Genomic DNA, 19649 nt, shown 5'->3' with positions numbered 1-19649 from the left:
CGAAAATAGGTTTTAGCAAGAGTTTTTTTCGGCCATTTTCACTCCTGTTTCTTTCTTCGCTGAGGAGCAACATCACCGAGGCACGTTTTGGCCACCTGTCTCCTCGTCCGAGAAGAGTCATTTGTCAAATGTTTCAAGCCGTCTGTCTTCCTATTTTCTTGACAGCAATCTTTATCTCGTCTGCAGCCATGGCAGACAGCTGAACCCCGGCGACTCCGAAACTTGGAATGACTCTCTTAAAGCAGATTCAGCACAGGACCGTTTGGCGGTAGCTAGAAAACTCGTGCAAAAGCATTTTGTCCTGACTATTAAACATTTGGGGCAGTAAAGACAACGAAATCACTGCAAAGACAAAGAACTACATCTGCGTAAGTTCGGATATAAATAATCTGACTAAAAGGAGAAATAATGAGCGAAGAATACTGAGCTATAATTTCCAATCGCATAAACAAGGGACATTCGAATAAGCATAGCTTTTTAAGCCGCTGAACTATGTGTCTGTGTACCTGACGAATTTATTTAACACATTATTAAGGCTCTTGGAAGTCTTCTTCCGCGAGTGCGCTCCACGAAATCCGCGAAACTAAGAATTGCCGCACATCTCATCTGATTGTTGTCCGTGTGTGTGAATCGCAACGGGTTTGCAGTAGAACTCACTCGGGAGGTTTCTGAGCAAGGAACACGGATGACGCCGAAGCACATTGCTTCCTGAGTATTTTCGTGGCAGGAAAAGCACTGGCAAGCTTCGTTGCTAGGAAACCTGAATCATGCAGATCGACTCATCAACGCCATTTATCACAGTTTTTGAACTTTAAAACGTTTGAAGCAGGATCGATCTACTCTCAATGTGTTGATAAACACTGCAAAAAAACATGTCAGGCCAGATCATGCGCTGTATGCAGGTATTATATTGGCTAGAAAGTAACTGAATTCTAGATTGATGTTTCAAAGCTATGCGCTTCACTCCTCAGATTCTGTCCTCCTACCGCCCCTCGCCGCGGCTACGCCGCCAGCTGCATCGGGCGCCGAGCGAGAGCACGCGCCGTCTGCCGCCATGAAGGTGACTGTGGAGGGCGTAGAACTAACGCCCGTAGAATTTGCAGCAAGTGAATGGCTGACTAAAGTGAACAAGCTCCGGGAAGCTAGAACAGTGAAGGGGACACCCGCACCCGAAGTTCCCGGCTCTCAGGATGAAAAACCAGCGTCCCAAACGACCCCCGATGCTCCGGCTGATTGTGAAAAGGAAGCAGACTCGCTTACGCCTCGCCAACGTGGACGCAAAACTCGCTAGACGCTCGGTAGCTTCCAAGCAGCCCCGCCTGCCTAGCAACACGCTCAAGCTCATCGTCCGCCCCAGGGGAGGATTACTACTCTCCAAGACAACTACATTTCAACTGCTCGAAGCGGTCTGCACGGCAGCAAACTTCAACCGCGATTCCATCCGGCATGAGGACATTATACAAGCCAACTACCTACAAAACACTTTTGCCTACTGCACACCAAATATCGAATGCGCTGAGCGCCTCACACATCTTAAAGAGCTCGTCATCGACCAACGATCGTACGGAATATCAGTTTACTGTGCACCAGACGACTGGTCAGGAAGAGGAGTGATCAGAGGGGTTGATCTCCGTCTCGATCATGCAACTACTCAAGCAGAACTCCAGGACAACTGAAACCCTCCTATCGAGAACTTCAGAAGACTCGGCAACACCACTGCCATGCTGATCACCTTCGCCCAACCTAAGGTCCCTGCATGGATCTATTTTTGTAACAGCAGACACCGCTGTACCATCTTCAAAAAGAAATATGAGGTATGCTACCGCTGCGCCGAGCTCGGCCACCGATCCGACGTATGCGTGAGCACAGTTATCAAATGCCGAGGCTGTGGGCTTCCCAACCCGGCCAGCGACCACTCCTGTACGCCGACCTGCCGTCTCTGCGGGAAAGAACACCTCACGGGCGACAGCCGATGCAAATAAATATTTCGCACTCCCTACGCCGTCAAGCACCGTCAGTGGGAAAATCGCAGACGGGCTGAAGCTGCTAAGCAACAAAAACAAGCCTCCTCACGCCGGGTAATTTTACAACACGCCAGCCGCTGGGACCGTCAACGTTCCGGCAGCAATCAACGCAGTCTCAGGGACCGCTCGGACTCCTTCCCACCCCTCGGGCCAAATGCCTCAAGACTATCATCTCGCGCGCCGTCGAGAACGCGGCCAGGTACGCCTGCAGTCGTCCAGCAGCAGCAGCAGCAGCAGCAGCAGCAGCAGCAGCAGCAGCAGCAGCAGCAGCAGCAGCAGCAGCAGCAGCAGCAGCAGCAGCAGCAGCAGCAGCAGCAGCAGCAGCAGCAGCAGCAGCAGCAGCAGCAGCAGCAGCAGCAGCAGCAGCAGCAGCAGCAGCAGCAGCAGCAGCAGCAGCAGCAGCAGCAGCAGCAGCAGCAGCAGCAGCAGCAGCAGCAGCAGCAGCAGCAGCAGCAGCAGCAGCAGCAGCAGCAGCAGCAGCAGCAGCAGCAGCAGCAGCAGCAGCAGCAGCAGCAGCAGCAGCAGCAGCAGCAGCAGCAGCAGCAGCAGCAGCAGCAGCAGCAGCAGCAGCAGCAGCAGCAGCAGCAGCAGCAGCAGCAGCAGCAGCAGCAGCAGCAGCAGCAGCAGCAGCAGCAGCAGCAGCAGCAGCAGCAGCAGCAGCAGCAGCAGCAGCAGCAGCAGCAGCAGCAGCAGCAGCAGCAGCAGCAGCAGCAGCAGCAGCAGCAGCAGCAGCAGCAGCAGCAGCAGCAGCAGCAGCAGCAGCAGCAGCAGCAGCAGCAGCAGCAGCAGCAGCAGCAGCAGCAGCAGCAGCAGCAGCAGCAGCAGCAGCAGCAGCAGCAGCAGCAGCAGCAGCAGCAGCAGCAGCAGCAGCAGCAGCAGCAGCAGCAGCAGCAGCAGCAGCAGCAGCAGCAGCAGCAGCAGCAGCAGCAGCAGCAGCAGCAGCAGCAGCAGCAGCAGCAGCAGCAGCAGCAGCAGCAGCAGCAGCAGCAGCAGCAGCAGCAGCAGCAGCAGCAGCAGCAGCAGCAGCAGCAGCAGCAGCAGCAGCAGCAGCAGCAGCAGCAGCAGCAGCAGCAGCAGCAGCAGCAGCAGCAGCAGCAGCAGCAGCAGCAGCAGCAGCAGCAGCAGCAGCAGCAGCAGCAGCAGCAGCAGCAGCAGCAGCAGCAGCAGCAGCAGCAGCAGCAGCAGCAGCAGCAGCAGCAGCAGCAGCAGCAGCAGCAGCAGCAGCAGCAGCAGCAGCAGCAGCAGCAGCAGCAGCAGCAGCAGCAGCAGCAGCAGCAGCAGCAGCAGCAGCAGCAGCAGCAGCAGCAGCAGCAGCAGCAGCAGCAGCAGCAGCAGCAGCAGCAGCAGCAGCAGCAGCAGCAGCAGCAGCAGCAGCAGCAGCAGCAGCAGCAGCAGCAGCAGCAGCAGCAGCAGCAGCAGCAGCAGCAGCAGCAGCAGCAGCAGCAGCAGCAGCAGCAGCAGCAGCAGCAGCAGCAGCAGCAGCAGCAGCAGCAGCAGCAGCAGCAGCAGCAGCAGCAGCAGCAGCAGCAGCAGCAGCAGCAGCAGCAGCAGCAGCAGCAGCAGCAGCAGCAGCAGCAGCAGCAGCAGCAGCAGCAGCAGCAGCAGCAGCAGCAGCAGCAGCAGCAGCAGCAGCAGCAGCAGCAGCAGCAGCAGCAGCAGCAGCAGCAGCAGCAGCAGCAGCAGCAGCAGCAGCAGCAGCAGCAGCAGCAGCAGCAGCAGCAGCAGCAGCAGCAGCAGCAGCAGCAGCAGCAGCAGCAGCAGCAGCAGCAGCAGCAGCAGCAGCAGCAGCAGCAGCAGCAGCAGCAGCAGCAGCAGCAGCAGCAGCAGCAGCAGCAGCAGCAGCAGCAGCAGCAGCAGCAGCAGCAGCAGCAGCAGCAGCAGCAGCAGCAGCAGCAGCAGCAGCAGCAGCAGCAGCAGCAGCAGCAGCAGCAGCAGCAGCAGCAGCAGCAGCAGCAGCAGCAGCAGCAGCAGCAGCAGCAGCAGCAGCAGCAGCAGCAGCAGCAGCAGCAGCAGCAGCAGCAGCAGCAGCAGCAGCAGCAGCAGCAGCAGCAGCAGCAGCAGCAGCAGCAGCAGCAGCAGCAGCAGCAGCAGCAGCAGCAGCAGCAGCAGCAGCAGCAGCAGCAGCAGCAGCAGCAGCAGCAGCAGCAGCAGCAGCAGCAGCAGCAGCAGCAGCAGCAGCAGCAGCAGCAGCAGCAGCAGCAGCAGCAGCAGCAGCAGCAGCAGCAGCAGCAGCAGCAGCAGCAGCAGCAGCAGCAGCAGCAGCAGCAGCAGCAGCAGCAGCAGCAGCAGCAGCAGCAGCAGCAGCAGCAGCAGCAGCAGCAGCAGCAGCAGCAGCAGCAGCAGCAGCAGCAGCAGCAGCAGCAGCAGCAGCAGCAGCAGCAGCAGCAGCAGCAGCAGCAGCAGCAGCAGCAGCAGCAGCAGCAGCAGCAGCAGCAGCAGCAGCAGCAGCAGCAGCAGCAGCAGCAGCAGCAGCAGCAGCAGCAGCAGCAGCAGCAGCAGCAGCAGCAGCAGCAGCAGCAGCAGCAGCAGCAGCAGCAGCAGCAGCAGCAGCAGCAGCAGCAGCAGCAGCAGCAGCAGCAGCAGCAGCAGCAGCAGCAGCAGCAGCAGCAGCAGCAGCAGCAGCAGCAGCAGCAGCAGCAGCAGCAGCAGCAGCAGCAGCAGCAGCAGCAGCAGCAGCAGCAGCAGCAGCAGCAGCAGCAGCAGCAGCAGCAGCAGCAGCAGCAGCAGCAGCAGCAGCAGCAGCAGCAGCAGCAGCAGCAAGCAGCAAGCAGCAGCAGCAGCAGCAGCAGCAGCACAGCAGCAGCAGCAGCAGCACAGCAGCAGCAGCAGCAGCACAGCAGCAGCAGCAGCAGCAGCAGCAGCAGCAGCAGCAGCAGCAGCAGCAGCAGCAGCAGCAGCAGCAGCAGCAGCAGCAGCAGCAGCAGCAGCAGCAGCAGCAACCTGCTCCACCGGGGCAGCTCCAGGGCCCGGCTCCGCCAAGACCGCCACCGGCTCCACCTCAAGCGGTGAGTAAACTAGGAGGGACTCCCACTTCTCACGCACTCGAACAAGCCATTACACACCTCACGGCCGTCGTAACACAACTGGTTCATAGAGTCGAAACTATCGAAATACGCTTAGACGCTCCTCCTCCTACTTCCCCCGCACCATCTGGCACTGTCCACAAACGCAAGGCTCTTGCCGCAAGCGATACGCAAACGGAAGACATACACGCACAGATAGCGCGCCTCGAAGCACAGGGCGTCTTCTTTTAAGGCCGTATTCAATCGCTGGAGGAACATATTGAGAACCCCTTTCGCACCCTCAACTCTCTACAGCTAGAATCTCTTGGTAAGGCAATCCACTCCCTCTGCAAACATGAAGGCATGACCCCGCTCCCGGTACAGAAGCCAAATAACCCAACGACCTTCACTCCGAACTTCTCCCAACCTAATCATGGCGGCTCGCTCGGGTAACACTACCATCTGACAATGGAACTGCAGGGGTTCGCGCGCAGGAGGGCGGTCCTTCAGCAGTTCCTTACCGCGAGCGACCCCCCAGAAATCTTTGCCCTTCAAGAAGCAGGGAAACATGCGAAATTCGGACATACACATCGGGATGAGCAAACTCCCAGGTGGCTACTCTAGTTAGGCGAAACCTTACGGTTATCTTGCATGAGCTAGACTCCATTTTCCCAGACCATATCTTTCTCGAAATTCTCCCCCAGCCCTCTCGTGCGACCAGGTAATGCCTCAGTAATGTTCTCTTCTGTGTTTGGGTGTCCGCTCGTGGATGAGAGCGGCTTCCAAGGAGGTACTCAGCAGACGGTGCCGTTCAAGATAGCACAACAGGCGTGTATTTGGTTGCCTTGGACATAATACAACACACACACAAAAGACTAACTGTTAAGCAGTACGCCGCAACGTACTAGTAGTACCGCGCACGGTACACTCACGGCTCGCAAGCCGTTAAAAAGCGGGCCAGGCGCGCACGACTGCCGGTAAATACGCGGAGCCCTCGGGCGACCGCGGGAGCTTCAAACCACGCGACTGCTCACAGACGCGGCTCCGTTCTAACTCGAGTTCCCTCCCCGCCGGAGCGTAGCACCCCGACGCGCAGCGCTCCCTCTCTCTGTTTTACGAGCCGTGTCACTCGTGTCCGCTTTACTTTCACGCGGCAGACAGCCGAGATCATAGCTTCTCCCCGCGGGGGCATTGCCCGCCGTTAGCAATGTTTAGTCTGGCGGTTTCTTCCGAGAAGTTCCGCTCTTTGCAGACACATGCGAAACCGGAGAGCGATCCATTCCTACCGTCCCGGTGCTCTGTCTCCGGAGAAACACGGCTGTTGTATATGGGCTTCGAGTGCGCGCATCGGGGCCCGCCCGGCGGGGGCAGAGGATCCTCTATTGCCGACGTCGCCACAGCCCCCACCGAAAGTCCGTTGCTGGGTTTGTGACCCTGTCGGCGGGCATTGACATTAGCCGACTTCGGCAACTAGGAACAAGCTGCTAATGGCCAGCAACAGATATATGATACTTAAGACAGTGAGCGGAATAAAATGCAGAACTCGGCAGCACGCACCATGCACTATACAAACACAAGACATGAAATAGCGATGCGCACTCTGCGAGGATGAAACCAAGTACACAGCTAGGTTCAATAGCCGTCCCTTTGGGGGTGCGCTGTGTCATCCCCCCACGAGTGCACCTTGGAATTCACAACACGCGCACAAACACGCTGCACTGCACTGGAACCGGCACAGTTCGCGATCCACCCCCGCAGCGTTACCAGGGGAGCGCACCGCCGCAACACACTTTAAACGCGCTTCTCTGGAGAAAAAAAAAAGTATCTTTTCACGCCTGTACCACTAACGCAGAGGCCAAACAGCTGCTTTGCAATCTTGACAGGGCATCCGCGTTATCATGCACCTTGCCCTTGCGATGGGTTAGTGTGATTTTGTAACGCTGAAGAGCGAGCGCCCACCGAATAAGTTTCGCACTATCGGAGTGCCGGTGGTAAGATAGGCAAGGGGATTGTGGTCAGAAACTATGTTTATTTCAGCGCCAAAAAGCCAATTATCAAAACGCCCTAATGCCCACACGACTGCGAAAGCCTCTCTCTCGATCGTCGCCCACCGTGTTAGCGTTTCCGTGAACTTATGGCTGGCGAACGCAATCGGCACTTCCCCACCCCCATCAGTGATCTGCGACAGACAGGCTCCTGCCGCTGTTTCAGAAGCATCTGTGAAGAGCCAGTAGGGTCTGTCGGGGCGTGGCGTGGAAAGAGTTGTTGCCGCGCATAACGCGTCTTTCAAGGCCTTGAAAGCCGTTTGCTCCTCCTTGCCCCAAGGTACGTTGTTAGGGATGCGTTTGGCTGTAAGCTTAGTCAGCGGCAATGCGACCTGCTCGAAATGCGGGATGTATTCACGGTAGTAGCCGCACAAGCCCAGGACGCTTCTCACCTGTTTTTTTGTCACTGGTCGCTCAATTTCTTTAATAGCAGCTACCTTTTTGGGATCTGGTGCATGCTTGCCCGAGCCGATCACGTGCCCAAGATAAGAAATTGAGGGTTGAGCAATCTGACACTTCGATGGAGCCACCGTCATGCCCGCCTTGTGTAGCCGCTTTAGGATGGTGTGCAGATGCCGCAGGTGGTATTCCCACGACATTGAGAACACGGCAATGTCATCCAAGTATGCACAGGCGTACCCGCGACAATCCCTGAAAAGCGTGCTCATAACACGCTGAAAGGTGGCCGCCGCGTTTTTCAGCCCAAAGGGCATCACTCTCCACGCGAACTGGCCATCTTACGTGACAAAGGCGGTGTATTTCTGACTTCGTTCTTCTAGCGGCACCTACCAGTATCCGCGCTTCAGATCGAACAAGCTAATGAAGTTCGCTCGCCCCACTGTACAAATGAGCTTCTGCGTGAGAGCTGTTGGGAAAGCATCGTCCTTAGTAACCTCATTGAGGCCGCGATAATCGACGCACATTCTCATGCTACCATCCTTTTTCGCGACGCTAACGATTGGGTGCGCGAACTCGCTCTCCGTTGGGTAAATTAGCCCCATTTCTAGAAGCTCATTTATTTGTCGGCTGACCTCAGTCCTAAGAGCCTCGGGAATTCGATACCTGTGAGGTGTTTTCCGCGAAAGTCCGTCTTGTAGAGTGATACGATGCTCGCTCACGTCTGCGATCCTGACCTGTTCTCGGTAGAGGTCTGGGAAAGCTCGCAAAGTTTCCAACACATGATTGGCTTTGCTACTTTCCAAATGGGCGTTGACGCTTTCGAAAATGTCCGTGAGCTCATCGCTCTCTGCCTGCGGTCTCGTAGGAGCATATTCAACCACTCCAAACTCCTCGTCTTTATGGTACATAACGCCCACACGGTCTACTCGAGCGACAAAATGCTTGAGTTAGTTAGCATGCACCACGCTTCGCTTCCCCTTATCATCTTCCACGACATAAGAGCGATCGCGCTGTCTACCTACCACAGTTGCTGGTCCCAGCCATTTCGCATGCATTTTGGTTGAAGGCTCTGATACAAAAATAGCGACTTGGTCCCCCACGGAAAAATTCTTAGGTTTTGCTTTTCAATTGCAGTATGTAGCGTACCTTCCCTGCTGGTGATCTGCCGTCAGTTTCGCATCCTCAGCTGCCCTCTGTAAGCTTTCACGTAGCCCACGAAAGAACTCCGTCGGGTTCTCACGCAGCGTGGGGGGAACCTCCACCTGTCTGTCCATGTGTCCTTCAATATAGCTAGCGGGCCTGTGGGTGTGCGCCCGTAAAGAAGTTTAAAAGGCGGCACTCCAGTGGTCTCGTGGGGCACCTCCCTGTGCGCCCACAGCAAGAATGGGACGAACTTGTCCCATTGCCTACCCTCCCTTTGGATGACGTGATGGAGCATGTTTTTGAAAATTTTATTCCATCTTTCGACGGACCCGTTGCTTTCAGGGTGGTCAGGTGTCGAGAACATAGGGGAGCAGCCCAAGCGCTGCAAGAACTCACGCGTCAGGGCCGCGGTGAAATGTGTTCCCTGATCACATGAAATGCTCTCAGGGATCCCTGTCCTACTAAATATCTGCAGCAAGGCCTCGCACGTTGCCTTTGCTGTTAGGGACCGCAGGCAGACCACCTCCGGCCATCTAGTGTGCAATTCCACCACGCATAGTGCGTACCTGTGCCCTCGTGCAGATGGCGGGTCAATGGGCCCTATCACATCTATGTTCAGCTTTTGGAACAGCCACTCTGGCCGTGTAAGTGGTGTGATTGGAATCCGATCTGCCACCCGGCGATCTGCCCGTAGCTGGCATCCGTGACACGACGAGCAGTGTCGCTTTACGTCCGCCTCCATGGATGGCCAGTAAAAACTATACTTAATTCTGGCCTTTGTCTTTCGAATCCCCAAATGGCCACCCCAAGGCGACTCGTGCGCTAGCAAAAGTACTTCCTTGCGTTTTACACTGGGCAGCACCAGCTGTATTACGCGATCTCCCCACAGCTGGTCGCCGTGGTAGAGGATGCCATCCTGAATAAACATTCCACCTTTTCCAACCCTGGCGTCGGCGTACGCATTACCCAGCGATGGGTCGCTACGCTGCGCAGCAGCGAATTCCTCTCTCTTCTCATGTTTACTCCGCGCCTCGAGATCGGGAGTAACTACAGCTGACGTCTCGGATTCTGACAGCACTGGGTCAGCGTTAGCATTTGTCAAAAACACATCCGCCCTGTGGGTTTCACGCTCTGTGGCTTCCACAGGATCGGACAGTTGATTACTAGGTCGTCCAGCCGTTGCTGTTATTACTGATGCTCGCGACCCCTTTGCCGCCGTCTGCAAGAGCTCGAACGCTCCCGTCGACAACAGTCCGTCTGTATGCGCAGCCAATTCATTTGTCAAATCACAAAGTATTTGAGCGCCTTCGCATAAAGATGACGTCACCACGCTGTTATTATCGGTGGCCAAGGATAGCGACAAGGTAACGAGTTTCGCGGGTACTTTCTGCCCGAACGCGGACACCAAGGTTCGCCTTGTGGGACACCAAGGTCGCACTTGGTTCGACCAGATCAGCCGGGACAAGGTTCTTTCTCAATACGGTTATTTCACTGCCCGAATCCAATATAGTATTTAAAATTTGGTCCCCACATGTCACTTTTACATATGCCACGGTAGGCCACGCGGGCTGTTTCTCCGACAAGTGTGATACTTTCGCCGCCAGCAAAAGCGAAACTGCATCTTCCGCCACTGCCACGCGTTGCACACGGGGTTTCTCTCGTGTCTCCGGCATCTTTTTCTCTCTAGTCTGAGGGCACTGAGACGCCATGTGGGACGTGTCACCGCAACTATAGCATGGTTTCAATGCTGGATTCGCTTGTTTACCAAAACGGTTTTCCCGCCTCATCAAACCCTGTCCGGAGCCCGGTCGGTTCGCGGGATCGCCGGTGAATTTCATCATGTTTTGTGCTGGGAAGCGGCCACCCTCAGCCTGTTCGTGTACTGCCAGCAGATTCGCAAGCACAGGGGCCTGGAACCAATCATTGCCTTCTCTTAAGGACACGTACCGCAAGGCATCTGAGCCGAGCGTTGACTTTAGCTGAGCAGCGACAAGTATCTTTGTTAGTTTCTCAAAGTTATCCACTCCGCGGGCATCCAGGTAATAGTTAAGGTAGCTCGTAATTCGAGTTACAAACTTCTGCCACCCTTCATCTCTCCTCTTAGTTGCACCATAAAATTTGTTCTTGTATTCAGTGGGCGTGAGACGCAGTTCCCTCAAAACCGCTGACTTTATACTTTCAAAGGTAAAGTCTTCTTCCCGGTTGAGGCTTGCGCACAAGTAACTCATTCTCGCCGCAACAATTGGGTAAATCAGATGTGCCTGTGCCTCTCGAGGCACCCCGTATTTTTCAAAGAGACACTCAACCGTTTCAAACCACACTGGAACTTCGGAGTCGGGAGGAAATTTTGGAATTGCTCCGCTGAGCATTTTTGAAAAGTGCCGCAGACTGCTGTCTGCACGGGTGTTTGCATCATCGAGAGAGGAGCCGCTTTCTTTACCTGACGCTGCCTGAAGTTCTGCCAGTCTAACCTGCAGCTCAAGCTGCCTTGTTTTCTCGCGTTCTATTTGCAACCCCTCCGAAACCTGTCCTTTTTCAACCGTATCTGCGGTAGCGTTACAGTTTACTTCGCTCTCAGGCGTGTGGACCTGACGTTCAGGCGCGTCGGACATTTCTTTTTCTTTAACGTTAGTTGCAACCTTTGACCCGCTCGCCAGAGCGTCGTCAAGGTGTTCAAGAGCCCCGCTGGCTTCTTTCGCCTTCCCCTTGGTTTTCCCCTTGGGCATAATGCGGCAGTGTAACGCTCCCCAAAGCACGGTACCGGAGTGGATCACTCACCGTTCCTGTTCCTCGCGCACAGTAGGTTGCCGTGTCCACTGCGATGCGTGTCGTCGCCCTTGCGCCGTTCTGCAACCGCAGGATGTTTACCGTTGTGCACCTTGATCTGCTGCTCCTCTTCTCCTAGTCGTCGCCGTCACCTGTTCAGCAGAACGCAAGATGACGTCCACGATCTTGTCGGGGCTGCGCCAGTAATGTTCTCTTCTGTGTTTGGGTGTCCGCTCGTGGATGAGAGCGGCTTCCAAGAAGGTACTCAGCAGACGGTGCCGTTCAAGATAGCACAACAGGCGTGTATTTGGTTGCCTTGGACATAATACAATACACACACAAAAGACTAACTGTTAAGCAGTACGCCGCAACGTACTAGTAGTACCGCGCATGGTACACGGCTCGCAAGCCGTTAAAAATCGGGCCAGGCGCGCACGACTGCCCGTAAATACGCGGAGCCCTCGGACGACCGCGGGAGCTTCAAACCACGCGACTGCTCACAGACGCGGCTCCGTTCTAACTCGAGTTCCCTCCCCTCCGGAGCGTAGCCCCCCGACGCGCAGCTCTCCCTCTCTCTGTTTTACGAGCCGTGTCACTCGTGTCCGCTTTACTTTCACGCGGCAGACAGCCGAGGTCATCGCCTGTCCCCGCGGGGGCATTGCCCGCCGTTAGCAATGTTTAGTCTGGCGGTTTCTTCCAAGAAGTTCCGCTCTTTGCAGACACATGCGAAACCGGAGAGCGATCCATTCCTACCGTCCCGGTGCTCTGTCTCCGGAGAAACACGGCTGTTGTATATGGGCTTCGAGTGCGCGCATCGGGGCCCGCCCGGCGGGGGCAGAGGATCCTCTATTGCCGACGTCGCCACAGCCTCTTCGTGCTCAACGTCTATAGCCCACCCCGATCACGCAAGGCCGTCTTCGGGCCACTTTTCCTCCGAGTACAGCAGCTAGCGCGAGGGCAAGCTCTAATTATTCTCGGTGATTTCAACGCTCCGCATCAAGCATGGGGTTACCACTACGACACGCTTAAAGGCCGATTGCTTTGGGACGATTGGCACACACTCCATCTGAACCTCTTAACGGATATCGCCCAACCCATTCGCAGAGGAACGGGCGTCTCGCGGGACACAACCCCGGATCTCACCTTTACCGGGGATTGCAGCTACCTGGTGCAATACTCGGGAAACATTCGGAAGTGACCACTACGTTCTGGAGATTGTCATTCAGGAGCCTACTCGACAACGTACGCGACCAGCTAAAGTGGTCAACTGGGACTGCTTTGGCGCCAAGCGAACAGAGCAAGGCTCTTCCCAACCTATCACAGACATCGCCGCTTGGTCAGCCGACATCCCCAAACAAGTTGCAGATGTCACTGCTGAAGTTACTGTGGAGGACTCCGTACCAAACTGCGACAGATATTATGCCCAACTGTGGGACCGCAAGCGCAATCTGGAGGCCCTGATGCAAACTCGCAAGTGAGATCGGAATCTTCGATGGCGGCTCGCCCGAGTCCATACAAACATCGAAAACCATGCCGTAGAGCTTACACGCCAAAACTGGAACAATATATGTGACCAGATGGATAAGGCTCCTAACACCAGAAGCACCTGGAAACTACTCCGTCATCTCCTCGACCCCGAAGGGACCAAGTTCCAAGCCCGCCAGAAGCTCCAGCGTATCTTCCACCAATTTCCGGACACCTTTGACGCCCTCAAACAGGAGCTAGTAGACACCTACATCCTCCCAGGACCGGTGAAATCTTTCCCTCCTTATCAGGGGAAGGAAAACGTCCGTTTAGAAGCTCCCATCACTTTACCGGAGGTACGAGCTGAGCTCAATCGTCTCAAGACAAACTCAGCTGCAGGCCCGGACCGGATATCTAACCGTATGCTTCGGAACCTCGACGACGCCTCGATTCATGCTCTCACAGAATTTCTGCAAAAATGCTGGGAGCGGGGAGCCATCCCGCAAGAGTGGAAATGCGCCAACCTCGTGCTCATCCCCAAGCCGGGCAAACCACCTACTCTCTCGAACCTCCGCCCCATTTTTCTCATGTCCTGCGTGGGAAAACTATTGGAGCAGGTAATTCAGACCCGTCTTCTTCGTTACCTAGAAGAACATCACCTACTTCCAGACACGATGTTTGGTTTTCGACCACACCTTGCGGCCCCAGACATCATGCTCTTGCTCAAGCATCAGGTGCTGACACATAGCACTTTGGACACCAAAGTCATAGTTGGTCTAGATGTCGCGAAGGCCTTTGACAATGTCCAGCATGAAGCTATTCTGCAGAACCTCCAGACCTTAGGGGTGGGACAACGAACGTATGCATATATACGCGACTTTCTCACCAACCGCAAAGTGCAACTTGACACCGGCTCAGGAGATCCTTCCACTATCTCTCCTGGAAGCCGGGGTACACCCCAAGGCTCAGTGCTTTCCCCACTCCTGTTCAGTATTGCGCTGCTTGGCCTGCCCAACCTTTTGGCAGATATTCCCCACTTGCACCACAGCCTATACGCCGACGACCTCACTCTGTGGATTACACACGGCAGTGACGGCCAGATCGAGGAGACTCTGCAGACAGCCATCGATCGCGTTGGTACCTACCTGGCCACAGTCGGCCTATCCTGCTCGGCCACAAAGTCTGAATACATCATTGTCCCAACCCAGGGAAGACGCCCCAGATCGCCTCCGGCATCCTTCAATCTGCAAGTACAGGGCACTCCCATACCCCGTACCGACCAAATCCGTATCCTGGGCCTTCATCTACAAGATAATGGAGGAAACGCCACTATTCTTCAGCGAATAGATCAATCTGTAATCCAGATCAGCCGCCTGCTCAAGAGAGTCGCCAACAAGCATAAGGGCATGCGCGAATCCAACCTTTTGCGCCTCGTACAAGCCTTCGTTTGTACGCGCATTGCCTATGTTGCCCCTTACCTTCGCCTCACGCGAGCAGATTGGGAACGACTGGATGCATCACTGCGCAAGGCATACAAGACAGCATTGGGTCTACCCATGTCCACTTCCACCACCAAACTGATGACCCTCGGGATCTCCAACACAGTCGACGAGCTGATTGAAGCGACTCTAACTTCCCAATATGAGCGCCTCTCGCTGACACATGCGGACCGTGCAGTACTGAGCCAGATAGGAATCACTCTTATGAGGGCGACTTCTACGTATATGGACATCACGCCTGAGCAGAGACTCAGTCTTCGTATACCTCCGCTTCCCAAACGTATGCATCCAGAGTATCATACAGAGCGCAGAGCCGACCGAGCCCGGCAGCTCCACAAACGTTTTACCGGTCGGCCCGACGTTACGTACACAGATGCCTCCCACCACCCCCGTCGCTCCGCTATGGTTGCGGTTGCATTGCCACCGCACCGAAATTGGCACAACACCTGCAGCGTCCTCAACGCCGCAACTGTTACCACCGCAGAAGAGGTTGCATCGCGTTAGCTCTGACCGACCCCTCCACCAAAGTAGTCGTTAGCGATTCCCAACAGGCAATTCGTAACTTCGATGCAGGTCGTATATCCCGACAGGCACACACTATCCTCCGATCTCTCCCCTTACCGTCTACACCTCGTCTTCTCATATGGACCCCAGCTCATGAGACGCTCAGCGGGAACGCACAGGCGCATGCTCTAGCCCGATAACTCAGCTACCGGGCGGAGCACACTCCTCAGCCTGCCGCTTCCTCTGACACTCCCCAAGGCACTCATTCTCTCCTTGTTACATACACGGACATCCTCCAGCATTATCGGCTCGAACGGTGTCTATACCCCCCTGCACATCGGGAACTATCCCGGCGCGAGGCCGTCCATTGGCGCAAAATACAAACAGGAACCTTTCCCAACCCATGGCTATATAGCAAAATTTTCCCAAATCTTATTGCACCTAGCTCCAAACACTGCTCACAAACGGCCACATTCATTCACATGGTGTGGACATGTATACGACACAACACAGACAATACAGCTACAATGGATGCGTGGGAGTCCCTCCTGCGTACCACCGAGCTCGCCCAACAGCGCCAGCTCATTTTGCGCGCATTGAAGGCCGCAGAGTCCCAAGGGATCCCTGCTGACCTTCTCTAAGCAGTGCAACCAGTCTTTCGGCTGGTTCCCCTTCTTTGGGAGTAAATAAAGAGTTTATCATCTATGTGATGCCCACTATTTGGTTAACCTCAGAGATTCGCACCGTGTGTATTTACATACCGAAAACCAACTGTGCTGGCAGATGAAGCCCGAACGTTACGTCGGTAGGGTTCTTCGCGAACTTTGATGGTTCACGCACACGCCGTGAACGACCGCTCGGCATTGCTAGATCCAGTTCAGTAGCAAGCTCGATGCAAATGTTGAAAGTGCGTTCTGCCAGAAAAGCAGTTTCACTGTTTTATATTTTGATCACGGATTGCCTGCTACTCGAATTACAAAGCATTTTTTTATTGTGTAACCATGAAAACTCAAACTCCTAAACAAAGGCTACATTAGCACACTGGTTTAAAGCTTCCCTTACCATAGGAAAAAAAAGACATTTTGTTTTTGTAGACTTGGGCAGTCGTTTTTTTGTGCTAAGGATTTTTATATTTAATGCTTGATTGACGCATGTAATGAAACCTGATTAAGCGTGCCTTTTAGCCATGCAAGTTTGAGCTACGAAATGTTAGTCGTCTAAGGTGTTCATGTGAAGCACAGGGTGGCAGGCGGTGATTGAAGACCTTTGCTTGGACAAGCTCTTAAATGTCACCGAGGCTCCGGCCTGGTATCCGCCTGGTAGCCGCCGCCATCACTGTCAAAACTGAATTCTAGCCGTAATGGCAGCGCGTTCACATTCTCAGCTGCTCGGAGTGTAAGAACAATCAAGCGCAGAGTAGGCTAAGTCACGAGGTTTGAAACGTTTTCAAGCTGGCCTTTATTGTTTTCTGCTTGAACGGAACCGCGCCCCTGATACGACATGGCGACTTAAGATAAAAAATGAAAACAACATTAAAAGTGAAACTTCTGTTCCAACATTACATGCCAGGTGACTCAGCGTGCCTGTAACCAACTGCACTGCAACCGTACTTTATTCACAATGTCGTCCTCGGAAAAAGCAGCAATTAGAAAACGCAATACCTGAATTACACGCGCTGTAGTTGATGCCAAGCGCAGCAAAATCGTCCAAGATATGCACGAGGACAAAAAAAAAAGAAAACAAAGCCCAAAGGTAGAGCTAAAGGCAGCCAAATTACAATACGTTTCCTGCACCTTAGCCAACTTTTTAAAAACAGCTCCAACAAACTTTTGGTGTTAACTCAATCCCAAAACAACAAATGCTAATCCAGTCGCAGATGTAGAAAGCAATAAGGAAGCGAATGCAGAGAATAATTATTTGGCTTGGGTATTCACCAAGGAAAAGGTGAATTCCTTTGAGTAAACGGATACCAAAAATATAAGAACATCTAACTATAAATGATGGTGTGGTACTGAACATACATGCTACTACATCTGAATACTAAGAAGAAGCGGCCAGGTCCAGATAAAATTCCCAATTCTTTCCTTTATAGATATGTCGAGGGGGTATCCAAATACTTACATATAATATTTATTAAATCCCTCTCAACGTGTGTTCTTCCAAATGAACGGAAATTAGCCAAAATAATACCGGTACACAAATCAGAAAATATGTCCGTTGTTACTAATTACAGGCCCATCTCTATCCCTTGCACAGGGTCAAAAATAATCGAGCCCTTAATCCTTAAGCCCATAATTGTATTTCTCGAAACTAACAACATATTGTCTTCATTCGAAAGTGGGTTCCGTCAGGGGTTTTCAACCTTAACTCAGTTATTAGAATTAGTGCATAACTCATCTTAAACAATAGACAATCGGAAGCAAACAGATCTAATTTTTTTAGAATTTTCAAAGGGGCTTGATAGAGTTTCGCACATTAAACAGTTAACAAGCTACATTAGAAGTTATTCCAAAGCATTATAGTTAACTGGATTAGTAAGTACTTCACCAACAGGATATAGTTTGTTGAAATCAACAATCAAGCATCTAATATGGTTCACGTTACGTCGCGTGAGGCAACCTTAAGGCTGCGTTTTATTACCTATTCTTGTTCTTAACCTTCATCAGTGACATAGTGACTAAGCTTAACTTTAGCAAACGGCTTTTAGCAGATAACTGTATTATATCTTGAGCAATAACTCAGCCGAAGACCACAGGGCTCTTAATAGTGCATTAGTAGCTATAAACAATCGGTGCATTTACTGGCACGTGACAGTTAACGCAACTAAATCTGTTGTCATATCTGTAACTAGGAAAAAGTATGTATAGAGATTTCAGTAAACTATAGACGGCCTCCATAATGCAGCAGTTAATGAACATAAATAATTAGGCCTATAATCTGTGACCTCAGATGGAACGCCCTCATCAACAATATAACCTCAACTGCACTAAAGCGACTATTCTTTATCAGGCGGCGCCTCAAAGTAGCTCCTTACAAAACTGAATTACTAGCTTACAATACACTGGTTTGCTGTGTCCTCGAATATGCTAATGTCGTTTGGTTTCTTTTTACCAATCAAGACATAAGTAAAATTGAAGCAGTAGAAATGAACGCAGTTGAGCATATAATAAATAAATACAGAACTAACGACACAACGACTGAAATAATGAAAAGACAGGCAATAAAAACAGTTTGAACTCTAGCTAAAATCGCACGCCTTAAACTCCTATATCAGCTACGTTATCGGAAGTTAAAAGTTCATCCAACTAAGTACATGGCTTTCTCTACAACTAAACCGGCACGTAATGAGCATTCAAATGCGTTATCTGAATATTACTTCCACACTGACTTCTTCAAATACTCAATCTTTCCTTAGCCACAAGAGAATGACTAACCTGAGCCCATCACATGGTAATTTATTGTCTGGACATCATCGTGCTTTTTTGCGCTTTCTTTTCATTATGCATAAATAAATATATGCCCTTACAATTAATCCACGCATCTTTCCTTCATTCACCCTCACTTTCAATCACTCCCCTTCCCTTGCCTTCACTACCACCTTTTTTTTTTCTGCGCCTATTCCCTCACATCACACCCTCTCGAAAGAATTCGCCAAGAAAGGCTGAGGACGTCCACATGAGGGTTCACCGTGGTGAATTTAGTCATGTCTGTTTCCAGTGAATCTATCACCAAGGGTCCTAAAAACAATATCTAGACGCTGTCGCTACAGAGGAACAAACACGTGCAACATGAGCTTCGCGTGCTCTGCGGAAAAATAGTGGTTCGTACGAGATGCATGGCGGAGGTCTAGCTAGTCTAAAAATGGGTTACAGCACGCATCACGGTATCTCGCACATTTTGCAGCGGCGAAAAGTTGTGTCATTTCCTTGTGGAGAACACAACTCCAATGCTTCAAAGGAGGGTGTATAAGAATGAGAAGCTGCGGAGGAAATATGGCTCCAAAAGAGTAAGCCACCTCTGCACTGGAAATGAAACATTAATCAGACACACATGCCTTAAGGAAAGCATTGTTCGTCACTTTACTTGAATAATGGAATGCTCGCATAGCTGATGCAGAAAAGAAAGAAGCATACTTGTAGTATGCTTCTTTTGCTGCCACGCTTGGAAATGTTGGCAGTGCAGACAAAATTCGCTCAATGCACGGATAGAAAGGCCAACCGAATCTAAGCCGTCGGCACCAGCATTGAACTTGAGGTAGGATACGAATGAGCTGAAAAAAGGCTCTAGACAGAGAACAGATTTTCCATTGCTCGTTCTAAAGACTTAGTCTTATAAATTACTAGCGTTCGCTCTCTTTCGCAAATGTTGAGCCAAAAAAGACGGTACTTATCAGACGAGAAATGCACAATGTATTGCATTATTTTCAGTTCACAATAAGCGTCGTTCCTCAGGGCAGTTGACAACATTAACAGTGCCAGAATTTACACAGTTGCACAATGTTCGCTAGTCTCCAAATGTGATGCAGATTATGTTTGTGGGGACGCGAATGCTCACGCTTGCGTCTTTAGTGCAACGAACCATGACGAAAATGTTCCTGTACACAGATATTGCATCAACTTCCGTGACTTTATTGAATGCGGGAAATGAAAAAATCGTACCATGGCTGCTGCATGCCAATATACTACACAGTGCGCATCTTGTGTGAAGAAAGTTGCAGAAGCCAAGCGATTAGGCATCGCAGATTGCCCATTGTTTGCACACACTTACTATCTTGTAGTGCATACTCACGATCCATCCCGTGAC

Source organism: Amblyomma maculatum, chromosome 3, assembly GCF_055883805.1.
Source record: "Amblyomma maculatum isolate TAMU_Amacu chromosome 3, ASM5588380v1, whole genome shotgun sequence".
Classification (NCBI taxonomy): Eukaryota; Metazoa; Arthropoda; class Arachnida; order Ixodida; family Ixodidae; genus Amblyomma; species Amblyomma maculatum.
The sequence above is the reverse complement of the archived record's forward strand: the minus strand, read 5'-3'. Positions refer to the sequence as shown.